This window comes from Crocodylus porosus, unplaced genomic scaffold (assembly GCF_001723895.1).
Source record: "Crocodylus porosus isolate Cpor-Errol unplaced genomic scaffold, CroPor_comp1, whole genome shotgun sequence".
Taxonomy (NCBI): Eukaryota; Metazoa; Chordata; order Crocodylia; family Crocodylidae; genus Crocodylus; species Crocodylus porosus.
The window spans coordinates 3,742,606-3,758,887 of NW_017728938.1; the positions used below are offsets into that span (position 1 = coordinate 3,742,606).

The 16,282-nt window shown below is 44.1% G+C and overlaps 1 protein-coding gene and 1 long non-coding RNA gene across 2 annotated transcripts in view; one reads left to right on the forward strand and one right to left on the reverse strand.

Moving 5' to 3' along the window:
* Positions 1 to 16,282, forward strand: part of DOCK3 (dedicator of cytokinesis 3) — a 551,204-nt gene that overhangs the window by 42,969 nt on the left and 491,953 nt on the right. The window lies entirely within an intron of this gene.
* LOC109318309 lies at positions 9,800 to 12,177 on the reverse strand. The gene is made up of 2 exons (XR_002103224.1): positions 12,077 to 12,177; positions 9,800 to 10,077 (listed from the first exon to the last, which is right to left on the reverse strand). It is a non-coding gene; the product is annotated as an uncharacterized LOC109318309 (long non-coding RNA).

Genomic DNA, 16,282 nt, shown 5'->3' on the forward strand with positions numbered 1-16,282 from the left:
GTCTCTGGAGAGACAAATCCACAGTGTGAGAACTGAAACTAAGCATCACAGAGTTGCTTAATGGGATCTTCTAGACTGAGCACTGAGTCCCATTGGGTAGAACGGTTTTCTTTAATCTTTTTACTAATCTATAGAGGAGCCCTTGGGAACCCCATAAGATTCGGTCCCTAATATAGTCCATGGCTTGTTGTGACCTATTTATAAAACTTTTCCAAAAAGGTTACATGAATATATTGTCTCAAATAGGATATAATTAGAAGTTATAATCCCTATTTTATGAAGATATTTTTGAGCTTTAACATATCTTAAATTAAAACTATATAGGTGTCTATTTTTTAAAAAGAATCTTTAAAAAAAATCTGATTTAAATTTAAAAAATTCTGATTTTTTATTCTTGTGGGTTTTTTAAGTTTTTAATTTAATTTTATTTTTTTAAATCGTGGTTTTTATTTACCTTGCCCTCATCAGATCAGTTAGTCAGGCACGACTTGCCTTTCGGGAATCCAGCTGGCTCTTCCTGATCAAGTTGTTCTTCTTTAGGTGCTTCACAATAAATTTATTGAGGGCCTGCTCCATGATCTTTTCAAGTATTGAGGTCAGGTCAACTGGTCTGTAGTTCCCTGGATCCTCCTTTTTCCCCTTCTTAAAGATGGGCACTATATTTGCTCTTTTCCAATCCAGGGCCTCATCCAACCAGGCTATGTCCATCTTGAGCCAAGGAGTTGAGCACTGGAAGGCCCTCAGTAGAAGGTGCTATGTAGGAGCTGGTGCCAGCATCCCCCATAATGGGCCCTGAACCTTTTGTGGAGAAAAGCAAGAGTCATTGGCACTAGTATCACGAGCAACGCTGTTAAGAATTTTTAAGCTGTCTCTGTTTTTTCTGTCGCAGCACAGCAATTTGCAACTCTTAGATCTCTATGGAGATCCTGATCTCCCTCTGTCTCAGAGGTACCCCACTGTATTTTTGTACATTTGCTTTCTAATTTTTTTCTTCTTTTTTGTCATCTCCACATTTTTTTTCTCCAGATCCTTTTCTTCCTTTCTTTGCCAGTCTCCTGTGCTCCAACTTTATCAACCTGTTTGTCAGTGCTCTTCCATTTTTTCTCTTCATTAGTTTGTCCTTTTTATACCACTTCTTTTATCTTCCAGTTGTCTCTCACCAGTTTTTTTCCCCCTTTTCTTTCTGTCCCATTCCTCTTTGTCTATTAGTAGTTTACTACTGGTCTTCTCTTACCTACACATGCATTCCCTTAATTTCATAGGGGCTCTTAGCTGAAGAGTCAGAATTAGGTTTTGACCCCAGATATCAGAGTTTCCCTTTTATTTTTTTACCACACATGCTGCTGGAGGAGAAATACCACTTGGCTTCTGGAGAGGTTTTGTAGATCTCAGTGAAACACCTTTAAAGTAGGGAAACATTTGAAAACAAGGACATACACAGAATACAGAGCAATACATAGTACTAGAAGATATAATTTGCCACTCTGAGCCTTTTGGATAGGGTAGAATATAAATATAATTTTAAAAAATTGTGTGCAAACTTTGCATAAAAATGTATTACTCAAAAAGTAGGTGATTGTTTCATTGAAGACATTATTATAATGTGCATTGTTTCCTATCACTTCAATACTTAGTTGTTCCATCTTAATATTCAAATAGTCCTCAGTAGGATGCTTACTTTAGAGTTAAGCATGCCTGAGTCTGTTCCACAAGCCACTTTTGCTGCTCCCTAGATATTAGGCTAACTTCCTCATCCTGGAGAAAAATGTAGTATCGAAAGCATTGGTTACAATGTAAAGGAGCCATTCTAGTAACCAAGAATCTGCAGAGGTGCATTGGAGTTCTTACCTTCCTTTGCTCCTTGAAGCTGATATACCAGATGAACTTCTATGCCGAGGCAAGAAAGGAAGTTGGCTCAGAGCCAGCTAGTTAACTTTAAAATTCTCTTATGTCATGGGGAATCTCTAATTAGCTAGCGAAATGACTTTGTTGCCTGTTTGTTTTGATGAAGAGGTAAAAAAGCTGTGAAACAATAGCCAGTATTTGACCGAATATCTCAAAAGATAATAGTGCCGAGAAGACAATGTAGAATTCTGCCATTTTAGGAGCATGGTTAGCAGCATATGTTGAACCAGAAGCATTTTTCCCCTGAAAAAACATTCTGTTTTTCCCCCATAAGTGCAAAATTTTCAGTTTGATCCCAGACATTTTGCTGTTATGTCTAGCAAATTTTACAAACGAATGAATTATTTCGTGACAACGTAAAGCTACATTAGCTCTTCTCATATTACCTTTGCCAATCCCTTTGATAACAAAAATTTAAATGTCTGAGCAACAGGAAAGTCTGATTATTCAGTTGACTTGTCCTTGGCACATGCTTTTTTTTAAAGATGTTTCTGAATTTGGGACATTTTTTGAATTGCTATTTATGAATTAGTAGGAATGGAATATAGGTTTGTGTAGCAGGGGGAGGGAAGAAAATGTTTCAGTAACTAAATAAAAATGAAAAAAAGTTTAAGAATTTTTGTCCAGTTTAGATGTTGCAGCTGGCAATATTATTGTATGGTAAATGACAGTGCACTACTTCCTTAATTACAGATTACAGTAAGATGCACAGTGCAGACCTGTCTCACTGTAGATTTTTGTTTTTTAAATAAAAATAACCTACCACTCTGCTTCTACACCAGTAGATTGAGCTAATTGCTGTGCCAGTTAGTGTTTTGGGGAGTGTTTCTCTGGCTTCTGACTAGACCTTCAGTCTTGGACTTGAGAAATCTTTCTGCATAAACATTTTAAGGCTGATATATTTCATAGAAAAGTTTCAATTTTCACATGTAACATTTTCTGAAAAAAAAGAAATGGAACTGATCAGGAGTTTTTCAGCCTAAGACACTGAAGGTGCCAGTTTCTAGTGCAGGGGTGTCTAATCTTTTTGAATGTGGGGGCCAGATCATGAACTTTTTATCACCCAGTGCGCCAGTGTGCCGTATTCAAACACCCTCTATCCTGGGCCAAAGAGACCCTGCCTGTATAGCCCTACTGCAGCCACCTGTTACTGCAAGGTTCATGGTAGCTGCTGGTGGGCAGGGGCAGGAGGGACCCATTTTGTATCCAGCCAGCTACTGCCCCAGAGATTGAAGGGGAGAAATAAATAGGTTCACATCTCCAGCCCCCGAGCAGCGCAGCCCCACGAGTCGGCGCTGCCTGAGGAGGGCTGGAGTGAGGCGATTGCTGCACCACAACCCCTCACCTGCCTGCCCACATGGCCCAGCTCACCGTGGTGCCCAGCTGCCCGTGCACACAGCCCTGGTGGCCTCAGGGCTGTGAGCCTGGAGCATGGGGTCTGGCAGACACCGACTCCTGCCACCTCGCCATGCCCCCCCATGCTGGCTTCCCATGTGCTACTGGGGATGGGAGGAGGCCAGCCAGGTTGGCCCCAGCCAGCAGAAGTGGCGGGAGAGCCATGTGCCGCTTGGGACTGACCGGTGCAGGCAGGGGGAAAATGCAGCTGAGCCCCTACTGCTCTGGCCAGGCTTGTCCCATCCTGAGTGGCACACGGCTCTGCTGCCACTTCTGCTGGCTGCTGCAGACCTGGCCAAGCTCCTCCCATTCCCAGCAGCACGTGGGGAGCTAGCTTCAGCTGCATGCTGCTTCAGATGGGACAGACCCACCAGGGTCAGCACCAGCCAGCAGAGGCGGCGGCGGAGTCATGTGTTGCTCGGGACTGACCGGAGCAGATAGGGGGAAAGTGCAGCTGAGCCCCTGCTGCTCCAGCTGGGCTCATCCTGTCCCAAGCGGCACATGGCTACTCCTCTTCCCACACGCACTGTGTCGGCAACATCAAGCTGACGCGGTACATGTGGGAAACTTGTCCCTTCCCCAGCCCTTCAGCAGCTATTAGGAAGCTGCTGAAGGGTTGGGGGAGGGACAAGGGGTGGGAACAAAACTAAACAGTGTTTTACTTTCATTTCCTATCGCAGCACCGCGGGCCTAAGAAAATGCTTTATAGTTTCTAGGGTCGGAAGGGACCTGAGTAGATCATCTAGTCCGACCCCCTGCCATGGCAGGAAAGAGTACTGGGGTCAAACGACTCCAGCAAGGTGTACATCTAGCGTACACCTTGGTGGGCCGCATTTTTCTGCAATATGTAGAGATGGATTTTGTCTTTTCTACTGCAGTGCTAGAGTGTTGTTCAAATGGTTGCTTTTCATGTATGCTGAGTGGGCAGAGCAGTATGTCAACATTTTTACCTCCTGTGGAATAAATATGCAGCATGTTTTCTCCTGGGGAGGTGGTCACCCACAGTAGTTTGCATGGCGCGATGATTAACAATTACAGTACAATAGTTGAATCGAAGCCTTTGCAGAATTCGTATACACTATGGAATTATACCGTTTACTTTTCTTTAGGCTGAAGTATTTCTGTGCACTAGGACCTGTTTGTATCCTTCTATTACAACCCTCCATCTTCTTGCACATGTTAGCATTGCAATATAAATCCCTTTTCCTCTTGTTCTTTTAAACAAAGTCCCCTAATATTCTCCTGGCAGGGATTCTGTGTGCCTCCACAGCTTCATATCAAGATCCCCACCCCTCTTTTCCCTATTTATGCTTGAGGCTTTGTACACTCCTGCCTTTGCCATGGCTTCAGTGCGCAGTCCCACACCATGGTCCTGCCTTCTCTCCTGTGATGGGGTTCCTTATATGCCCTGTACCAGAGTGTGTCCCCACCCCATATTAAAGGCTGTGTATGTACCCCATTATCTCCTACCAGGAGGTCTCCGTGTCCCCATTTCTTCCATTCCTTGTACCATGTACCAGGGCACTTAATTCTTTTCTCCTTTTTCCCCATGCCAGAGGCTTTTTTTTGTTCCTTATACCAATGCCCCCTGTTCTCCCATTCTGATTTTCCCTTCCATGCTAGAAGCTTTGTGGCTATGTCAACTACTACAGCTCTTAAAAGAAGTTGAAAACCATGGCCTTAGAAACTGGTCATCTCATGAGATGCTTCTCTAGTTTGTGTTCTGTGAACCAGGGTCCCATTGATGTAAAGAGAAGGTGCTTTTGCCATTTTCTCTTACAGCCCCACACTTATGGAATTTTCCCTATTCTTGGTCCAGAACAGTTCGTTAACTTTTTAACACTGGCAAGCATTATACTTAAACCATGATTAATCAGTTAATTACATCTTTGGTAACCTGCCCACACGTTCATGCAATTATTAGCATGATAAAACAAGGGATAAGCCACAAAGTTATTACACAAAAATGTATAATAACTTTGTGGCTGATTCCCATCATGCCTTAAATTGAACATGTAGCTGGAATTAGCTGGTGGGGTCCACCAGCCCTGAGGCCACATCAGAACCCTTGACTCTGAAGTGGTCCCAAGGTTGGGAGTACTGAACAGCTCACTGCTGCTCATAGCCTCAGGGGTGCACTGGAATGACCCTTGGGTGCAGTGTGCCTCTGAGACTGGGAGTGGCAGTCAGCTGATTGAGACTCCCAGCCTTGGAGGCTCATTGGAGCCCTTAACTGATGTGCTCCCATGGCTGGGACTGCTGATCAGCTTCCTGCTGCTCCAAGCTGGACACACCAGTCACATGGCTTGTTATTTGCTGGTGCAAGGGGGACTCAGGATCATGATCCCAGGATCCCCTGCACTAGTAATAGGATGTGATTGGGATCTGTTCCCTAATCCTACAGTCATGCATCCTCCCATGCACATGTAGTGTGGCAGGAGGCACAATTGTTGGGACTGGGGATCAGATCCCACTGGACCTTTAATTGATTGTCTGCCAGGGGTCTTTCAGAGTATCCACCCTTTTTTTTCCTCTGGCCTACAGAGAGCTTATGACTAAGGTAAGGTTTAAAGATCCTGGAGGTATCACAGAAGGAATTTAGTGTGTGTGCGTGTGCATTCAGGATCCTTGCTGTATATCTATCACTAAAAAGATAAGCAAAAGGAGTAAAATATAAAAGCAGGACAAAAACAATAGTCGTTTTTAGAGAGAATACACTGAAATAGCCTTTCCATTGAAAGTGTACTTTAGGTGGTTTTGCATATATTTTGACATCTTTTATTGCCATATCTTCTTGAGAATTGTACAAGAAATAAAACTAAATCCAAAAATATTCTTATAGTACATTTTTTCAAACTAAAATTCAGACCAAAATTTAACACTTATGTCACTGCTATCTGCAATCATACTCTGTGCTTTAAGCCGCAATACAGCATGATTGACCTTCATCTCTATTCTGTGGCCTAGAACATCACATTTCTAATTGGAGACCAGTGTTTTTACAATGTAGTACATAATTCAAATGGAAACAGGAACAGCAATCAGACTCTATTATACAAAAGAGAATAAAAATGATCAGGAGCTGCCATAGTAAATATTAAGTTGTTTTGGACAAAAACTACTTCCTGTTGTTTACATTTAAATTTGAAATGATGTATTCAGTCATCAGTACTTTTACTTAATGGAGTGAGCAATTTTATAACATACATATTTGAAAGATTTTAAAGTGGATAAAAGTCTGATAAAAATAGATTCAGAATTTAAAATGCTTTTCTTTTTAAATATATATTTAAAATCTAAATGTGAAATTATAATAAATATAAAGAACTAAGCCTGTTATATATTTACATAATTTAAATAAGGAAAACTGCTAAAATTAAGATGAGTAGAATTCTACGAGTGAACTTGAAACTTATAACTTATTGATACCCTTATTATTTATATTTGCACGTGTAACCCAGGAACACCCAAGGGTGTGCCTGTCCTCAGTTGGAAGGGATGGATAAGTCAGCTGACATTGCTATGAGAGGGACACCTGTGATTTGAGCTCAGGTCCCTCTTTCCTCTATAGAGTCAGTTCCATGCCAATGCTCTTAACTATTTACATTTTATTAGATTATTATATACATACTATCTTTATCTACTATATACAGGTAAATATCTCAGTAGGTATCACCCAACAAATAAAGGAAAACTTCTAATAAGTATTTCCAGTGATATCATTCAACAACACTAAGGGTATACAGATAAGTATTTACAATATGGTAAGCCAGGAACCATAACCTGGGACTGCTTGCCCTAATGGGCAACGCACTTTGGGGATGGCCTTCTCATCCCTGTGCCCTACAGAGGTCTGGCACAACTCAGGATGCCTTTGCAAGGTGGAGGGGCAGATACCCAGATGGGTGAACCAGGTAAGTTAGGGTCAATAGGTAGTTTACAGGAACCCAGAGGAACCATTGGCAGAGTACAACCAGGTAGAAAAAAGGGAGGAGGGAGGGGGAAAGTTTGAGCAGATAGCAAACCAATGAGGAACCAATGATACAAAAACTAAACCAATCCCATCACATATTGGACAACATACCACAATCATGATAACAGTTTCACAAAATATAAGGTGCAGCTTTACATGATACAAGGTGTGTCTACCCCTAGATTCCAGTTAGCAAGGGGTACCTCCCTTAGTACAGGTCTAACTGGGAGGGAACCTTTTGCTCAGTGCTTCCCTCTTGGGGAAGGGGGGGCACCTTATTTCCAGAATGCCTCCCCTGCAGGACCAGATTCTGCTAGCAACTCAGTCCTCTCTGAGGAGCCATCGACTGGGTCTCAGGGTCCTCTGCTTAGTTAGAGGCCCCCAGTGCTGTCTGCCTCATGCTGAGACCCCTCTCCTGGCCCTGTGCCCTGAATTGGGCACCAAGGGTTCTTCCAGCTCTCAGAGGTGGGTGGGTGGGAGGGAGGCAGGGGGGAATCCAGCCACTGATTGGGGGTTTAAACCCCTCCCCAATCATACTCAGCCTGCCAGGGCCTGGACCTGCCCTCCCCCAGCACAGCTTCCCTGCAGTTTTGATTTGGGCAGTCCCCACCTGCTGCAGCAGGAAGTTGGAGCCAGACTCCTGGCCAATAAGTAGGGGGCTGCAGGAGGCAGGAAGGGACCATGGGGGGACCCCAGCCCCCCCCATTGCTGCCCTGCCTGCCCCAGCTCCCAGTGCTTTAAAAAAAAAAAAAAAAAGCCCCCACTCACTGGGTGGTGCCGGGTGTGGGGTGATCCCCACTGCCCCATGCTGCATGGGGGGGCTCTTCCATGAACCCTCTGACCCCCCCGCTCCTCCAGCCCCTGCCATGGCTGCCCCACCCGCCCCAGTTCTGGTCTTTTAAAGAAAAAACCCCCTGAAACCCACCCTTCCCCCCACCGCTCCTGCAGCAGCCTCGGGACTTAAGGGGGGGCTTGTGGAAGAGCACCCAACACAATGGGGGGCAGCGGGGATTGCCCCCTGCTGGGCAGGAACTGGTGAGTTCGAGGTTTGTTTCTTCTTTTTAAAGGGCCAGAGCTGAGGTGAGTGGGGCAGTCATGGGGGAAGGTGGGGTCAGGGGGCTTGTGGGGGGCAGTGGGGGGCAGCAGGGACCCCCCCCACACACATATCGCTGCCCAGCAGCACCTGGTGAGTCAGGGCTTGATTGTTCACAGTGCCAGGAGCTGGAGCGGGCAGGGCAGGTATTGCCAGGCTGGGAGAGCAAGCAGGGGATGGGGCCTGTGTGATTCGGAGATGGAGCAGTAGCCAGATCTCCAAACCAGATTCAGCTGAATTGATTCAGGACAATGATTTGAATCACTGAATCGAATCACTGTCCCCCAAATTAGCTGAATCTAGAGTGAATACTAGCTGCTTCGCACAGGCCTACTGCTGACCTTCCTGCTCCCTAACCCTGAATTGTTCCTGATTCTGTGGCTACAGACCCTCCCTTCTCTGGCTTCTGCTTCCTGTCCTTGCTCCTGGGAACAGGATAGGCAGGGCAACAGGAGGGAGGAGGTTTCTACTTGTATAGCAGGGGAAATCTGGCTTGCCTATATCACAGAAGACAGGCTGATTTGTCCATTCTGTGCCTGTAGTCGAGACAAAGGCTGCTGTACTCTTGCTGCCTATGATGGTGGGGTGGGGGGGAAAGGGGAGGGGAGCTAGGCTGTTCAGGCTACTGATGCAGGGTGGATGGAGCTGGAAGGCATGCATTGCTCCAAGGGCTGCAGTGAGAGTTGGATTGTTCCTGCTGCCTGCACTGCAGGGAAAAATCTGAACTGTCTTCATAACAAGAGGGGCTGGTTTGCCTGTGCTGTGTTGTAGCTAAAAGGGAGGATGCATTTCTCCTGCAGCAGGGTAGAGCCAAGTTGCTTGCATTGCCCACTCATCGAAGGGGAGAGATTCTGGGGAAGTGGGGGGCACCTGTGTGGACTGTGGCCCTGGGGTCTGTGACCTGCAAAATGTGCAGCCCCTTGCTGTCCAGGAGTTGAACAACCGTATTCTACACTTCTGCTGGCTTCCTTGCAAGGAAGTTTTTAAATTGCTTTTTAGCTTACAGAAGGTGCAAGAATTTTTTTTCCTGTTGAAAGTGATTCTTTGCTCTCTGGGTGTGGAATATGATATGGAGAAACAAGTCATAGGATAAGAACATCAGAGAGTTTGCATGTCTTGTTCATGGTAAAAGGATAGTGGGTCAAAGGCTGACCCCAGTGTGGAAAAGGAGCTTTGGGATCTGAAAGCTTGGGAACAACTGGTCTTAAGAAACATTAATAAGATTTTCTCCTTTAATTAATTTATGTTTTCTCCTATAAATTGAAATTTATTTAAAAATGTGAACAAGTGGTAGTTACTAAGCAGAACTACTGACATGCAAGTTTATTGGCATATAACAGGGAAGTAAATCTACAGGTCTATGAAGTGACTGGTAGATGCCTTTCCAAAAAGGAGATGGCAGTTTTGAGGCTGCTACTGGAATTACTAAGGGTTTTTTGGAGCATTCTTTTATTTCACCTTTTACAGATTAACAAGAGTAATTTTAAAACATCTAATGAACTCTTCTAACTACCACTACTTCACTGAGAATCTTAAACACTTTGCTTTGTAGTCAACTTCTTATCTTGCAGAGATATCTGTTGAAAAATGTTTTGCTGCTTTATTGTTCAGAATGCTTCCTTTTTACCTCTCTGAGAGAAGAGATTTTTTTTTTATGATATACCTGTTTTTTACACTTCCCTTGCATACTTAAGCTGAAGATTCTGTTTTACTGTAAAGATCAAGAAAGAAAAGTAACATTTAATTAAAATCACAGAAAGTCAATGGTGTGTAGGAGTTGGGCCATGTATAATAACAGATTTTATATGTACAAGCTAAGTAAATCTGAGAGAGCCCAGAGTATTTAAAAATTTTTAAGTCTCCCACTTCCATCTGTCGCAAATATAATGGAGAAATATTTAATGGTAATATCAGGTTTTCTTTATGCACCTGTTTAAATTTAAAAAAACGAAGAGCAGTATTTCCTGAAGTAATTTCATTACAGTATTTACTCAAAATCAAGGTGAGAACACCCCCATCTCCCCACCACTGAACATGGTTGGAGAAAAGGTCTCTTGTCATGGACTGGAGTACAAGGCAGAATGGGGGCAGGCAGCTTCTGTCTTTCTATTTGGCAGAGAGAGAATTTACTATCCTACTCAGTGAATTGGATCAGTTGGATCATGATCTTATTCTTAGTTCCTTTTGTGCTGCTTTATCCATGCAAAGAGCCAGAAGTCAATATAAAAGGGCAACAAGACATTCCTTCAGTGTGAGGGAATCTCCAGGAAGCTAGAGCCTCAGAGTATAATTCACAGTGGCGTCTTCTGGAGCATACAGGGGACATGAAGAGTTGTGGCTGGAGTGTGAGAGCTCTGGTGATCTCTGGACAATGTAAAGGCTCTTACAGCCTTAATTAATCATTAATGCTTAGAGGAAATTGTCCAGAAAATATCTGTCAGTCAAGGGCATTGTGGTAAGGGTAGCTTTACTGTGATTTAAGGATGCAGTATTCATAAGATCAGCCATTTTTCAATCAGATGACATTATATTGATCTCGGATCAGTCGTGGAAGCAACAGGAGCAGGATATTAGCTAGAAGGGCGCGTGATCTCCAGGTAACCAAGCTTTCTGTTTCCCACAGAAAAATGGAAAAAAAACATGGATTTCCCCTTTTAACAGAGAAAGTGGATTTTTTCATTTTAATGGAGATACCAGTGGATTTTCCACTTTTGCAGAGAGCTCTCTGCAGGCTGGCTGAGTTCCAGGGAGGCGTCTGCAGGAAGCCCCGCATGGAGGGCCGTCCTGGCCCAATGGCACGTGGACTAGGAACTGTGCACCATCTGGCTGGGTGGGAAGCTGCACATGGAGGCATGGAGTTGTGCATGATTGGGGTGGGTGGGCTGCTGCTTGCCTCCATGTGTGGCTTCCCTGTGGAGTGCTGGAACCCCCTCATGTGGAGGCACGGAGCCAGCCTGACCCGATGATGCGCAGCTCCTGCCTGCAGTGCTGTGATCTGCATATGGTGGGACTCAGCCAGAGATGCACACAGTCAGGGGCTCTGCCTGTTGTGGCCATGAGCTTCTCAAAGGCCTGCTGCTGCTGAGCCACTTGCAGTGGGGGGTGTGCACTCTCAAACCCCATACCAACCCACAAACCCTACACCCCCCACACCCCTTCACAATATCCCTACCCATAAACCCCACACCCCTCACACACCCATAAACCCCACATACTCCCATACCCACACCACCCCCCACCCACAAACCCATATCCCCACACCTTCACAAATCCCCCCTCACACCCCTCTGACACGCATGCCAACTATACAAAGTACCTGTATATATTTCTAAAGACGGTTCAAATAGTGTTATATTTAGTTTAATTTGTAAAAAAAAAAAATTAAAAAAAAATTAAAATAAGATGAAATAAATTAATTTAGCATAATTTTGAATTTTTCTGAGCAGAATTTTGTATTTTTCTGTGCATAATTTCTTGGGTGTACAGAGTGGTTTCAGCAAGAGCTCTGATTTTCTGTGATGAAAAACCCCAAATCTAGTGCCAAAATATGTAAGTATTTGGCCTTTCACTTTAATCATGGATTTTGGGGTTTTAATCAGAGACTTTGAGGGGGTGGGGGGGTTATCAGGGAATTAGTGTGTGTGGGGGGGGATCGGAGAAAACCAGGTCCCCAATGATCTTTTAAATCTTAGCTTTTAAAATAAACTTACCTGACTAGAGTTGTGAAACAGCTGAGTATCAGCAGAGAGAATGGTCAAACCATTCATTCCAATGAGTAGAGGGGTAGTTGGCCTCTGTGGTGTCCCTTCCCACTGTCCTTTTACTTTTGTATAAACCCTTTCTTTCTGCCAGTCCTTTCATAGCATCCAACAAAGTTCATGCATGCTTCTCTGAACCAGTTAGTTTTAAAGGGTGTAAAAACACGCAACAGTTGAACTAGTCATAAATGTCAGTGATTTGGGAACTGGTTCACAGTTGTGTGAAGTGTTTGTGGCTCTGCCACCGGGGAGCGAGTAGGGGGAAGTCCTCGTACGTATGCTTTGGGGTTCTCAGGGGGTAAGCGACCTGTGTCTGCAGGTGTTGTCACTTTTCTACTTTCCGTTCTCTCCTAACCATGAGTTCAATAAACTTCAATAGCTTGCAGATAACCAAAGTCTGGTATATGTTTGCCCAACTTGGGCAGGGGTGTGGGGGGAGTGGGGCAGGGAGAGGAGTGCTTGGACCTATACGTTTTGGATCCCAGGGGCTAGATGGGCTGCAGTTGGGCTGAGCAGGGAGCAAGGATGAAGCTGGTTGTTAGCAAAATAACCTTTATGGGACAAGCAATGCATGGGAGCACATCTAATTTAAAAAAAAAAAAAGGCTTAAAAAGGGAAAATGGGGGCCAGTAGTGTTCTGGCTACTGTTGACTGTAGCTTGTGTAGGCATAGCTGTGCTAACTTTAAACTAGCTAACCCTGGTAGTGCTAGCAGTGTAGCCAGTTTACCACAGAATTGAACCCAGACTAGCTATGCCCAGGATAAAAATTATGTTGAAATGAAATTGTGTTTTCATTCAAAGCATTAAATGTGATTTTTTTTTTCCCTAATAGTTTTTCTCAGAGATAGTTAACCTTATCTAATATCCCAAAATACACGAGTAGCAGGATTTTTTTTCAAGCAGATTGGGTTAAAAAGATAAGACTTCAAGTCTCTCCAGTTTGAGAAGTTCTACCTGCTCAAAAGAGTATGCCTCTTCAGTTTAAAGTGCGGAATATGCGAGACCTGAATCTTCTATAATGACAGTTCCATTTACTTGCAGCTACTTGAGGCCTCCTTTATTGATTTACTTGTTCATTTATAGACTGTAGATTAGGCGCAAAGGTTAGCAGAATCTGGATTCTTCTGGATGCTCAGATTCTCTGTTACTTCCCTGGGGAACTTGTATACAGACCCGAGTTGCCTCTCCTTTTCATCTCTGACTAGTGGTTTCCTCCAAAGCTAAAAAGAAGAGTCAATCGTATCTGAATGAATGAGGAATACAGAAAAGATATTTGAGATATCAATAAAAACCCTTGCAAAGCCTGGTAAAGTAGGCATATAATAATGAGGAGGATAGAAGGTGTACCTAGTCCTTCTCAGTGATAAAACTGCAGGAAAAATTACAACCCTGTCCTGGATTATTTCCTTGTGGACATGGAAGAAACCAGCTGGGATACCATGTGATGAGGTGCGACGTTGGCAGTCCGTAAATGGACCACTGGACCACAGTGCAGAAACAATGGCTAAAGAAGAGGTAGAGTTTTTCTACTTCAGTCCCCAAATGCCAGTGATACTCTTATAATGGGATGCAGCCTTGTGTCTTTAGATACACAAATTATACTGCTGAGGTCAGCTAACTGTGAATTCCTGGTTTACAGGATTATATCTGGGTAGCCTAGTTAGAGCATACTACACCAGATATGATTTGTCCTGAACTGAACTGAGACCTCATGAAACCAGTGCTGACTGCTTTATGCCTCTGACAGACCACTGATACTGAGAGTTATTGCACCCAAAATAATTAGCTTCCATTACAAGGCAGCTTGCTTAATGTACTAAATGTTCCAATATTTCAAGCAAATTTTGATTCAATTTGGAAAGGCCTCTGTCTTCCCAAATAGATGACCTTAAAACTTTGAACTGGTGAACTATATCAGTGGTCTCCACAGTGGGGTGCGCAAGAAGATCCATTGGGGTGCGGGAAGAAAATATTAGCACTTCTATTTATATGTATATTTGTGGTGCGTGCTCAAAATTTTTTAACTGATACGGGTGTGCGAATATAAATATACATATATAGGGGGTGTGTGCTCAAAAACTTTTTACTGATAGGGGTGCGTGATCAAAAAAGTTTGGAGACCGCTGAGCTATACAATGTGGTTGCTGAAAAGTGTTAGGGAAAACACGCTTTTTCTGCAGCAGTTATTTTTCTAAACTTTTTTTGGGGTACAGCATTTTCTGACTGTCAACAGCACTGATAAGACACACTTGTCCCCTAAACAATAGCTGTGTCCTATTCAGGTGTGCTGAGGTTAGTCGTCTTTTTAATCTTCAAAATTAATTTGGAAAGACTTGTGATTAACAGTTAGTGCCACAGGATCGGTAGGTTTCTACTGGTTCAGCAGCTTCCTGGCTGCTGCTGAACAGTCAGCAGTGCTGCTCTCAGTGCTTCCTGCTGTTTCTTCATGAACTGTTGTTATTGCTGCAGCATATTGTCTGTTGTTGGGATTTTCATTTAATTAATTTTCTTCATATTGTTTCCTTTGTGGAGAAAAGATTTGCTCTATTACACTTAGTACCATGTGTAGCATATCCCTATTTTATTGTCTAAACAGCAGGAGATGATTTTTTTTCCAACTTCTGTGCCAGGAAAAAAAAAAGGGGGAGTGGGCTGGTTTTTGTATTGTTTTGGTTTTTTTGGTTTTTTGAAACGGATAAAGAGCTACTTTATATCTTTGTTAAAGCATATAGATTAATAGGTTGTTTTTCAGAAATAAAATTCCAACGCAAAATAGGCAAACAGAAGCGCATCTTCAGGAAGTGGAGTAGTTTTCTTCCCACAATTGCCCCTTTCTAGGCAACTGATCTGTTTATATCTGCATTCAAAAACAAGAGCAGTGGTCTTGCTTTCTGTCTTGGAGCTATTCTGGGTCCTATATTCCCCAGCTCCAACTGAATATTGCTTCCCGTTGTAGGAAAACTAGACGTGCATAGTATCCAACAGGGTACCTACCAGCTATCTCTTCCTCATGTGCTATATCTCCTTCAATCCTTAGCTTCCCTAGACCCTACATAGTTGTCTCACTGAATACAACCTCATACTTAGGCAAGATTCATTGCTCTCTCTGGGAGGGCCAGAAGTGTCTCTCTCTTCTTGGAGCCATCCTTGAATCTTTCTCTTACTCTTCTTTAGTGATGGAGGCCTGCTCAGACAAGCTGAGGGGTAAGTTGTGCTGGCTTTTTGCATGAGTTTATAGTGCTTTGCACAAGTATTTACTTAGGACTGCTTGCTAGATATGCCTTCTGCCATGAACTTATGCAAGCAAAGGGAGTTGCAAACTTGTTTTTGTGCCCTTATCAACATTACAAATCTGCTCTAGCAACTTGGCAGCAATGGGAAGAATAGAGGAGTTGCCCAATTGGAAAGGATCAGTGATCCCTCTGTTCTAGGACCCTTTCTTTGACAGTCACCAGCATTATGTGGTTCAGATGAAGTACTGTATTTTTTAACATGCAACACATCCTGAAATAAGATGCATACTAGGCCTGTGCAAAGCGGCTAGTATTTGCTTCGGATTCACATTCGGCTGATTTGGGAGGGAGTGATTTGATTTGGTGATTCAAATCACTTTGCCAATGCGATTCAACTGAATGTGATTTGGAGATTCGGCTCCTTCTGAATCTCCAAATCAGCCAGGCCAGGCCCATCCACTGCCTGCTCTCCCAGCCCAGCAGTGGCTGCTCTGCCTGCCCCAGCTCCTGGTGCTTTAAAAAAAGCCCTGATTCCCTGGGTGCTGCCAGGTAGGGGGCAATACCTTGCTGCCCTCCACTGCCCCATGCTGTGTGGGGGGTTCTGCACAAGCCCCCCAACCCCCTTCTCCTCCAGTCCCCCTGTATGGCTGCCCTGCCTGCCATGGCTCCCACCTTTTAAGAAAAAAACCCATGAGAAAACCCCCGCACTTACTAGTTCCTTCCTGGTGGGGGGCAGTGCCCCCAGCAGCCCCATGGCTGCCTCTGTCCACCCCAGCTCAGTACTTTAAGAAAAAAACCCTGGACTCATCATTCCTGCCAGGTGGGGGGGATCCCCGATGCCCCCCCCGCCACATGGGAGGGCTCTGCATTAGCCCCCTGAAGCCCTGAGGCTGCTGCAGGAGTGGTGAGTCCCCAGGGCTTTTC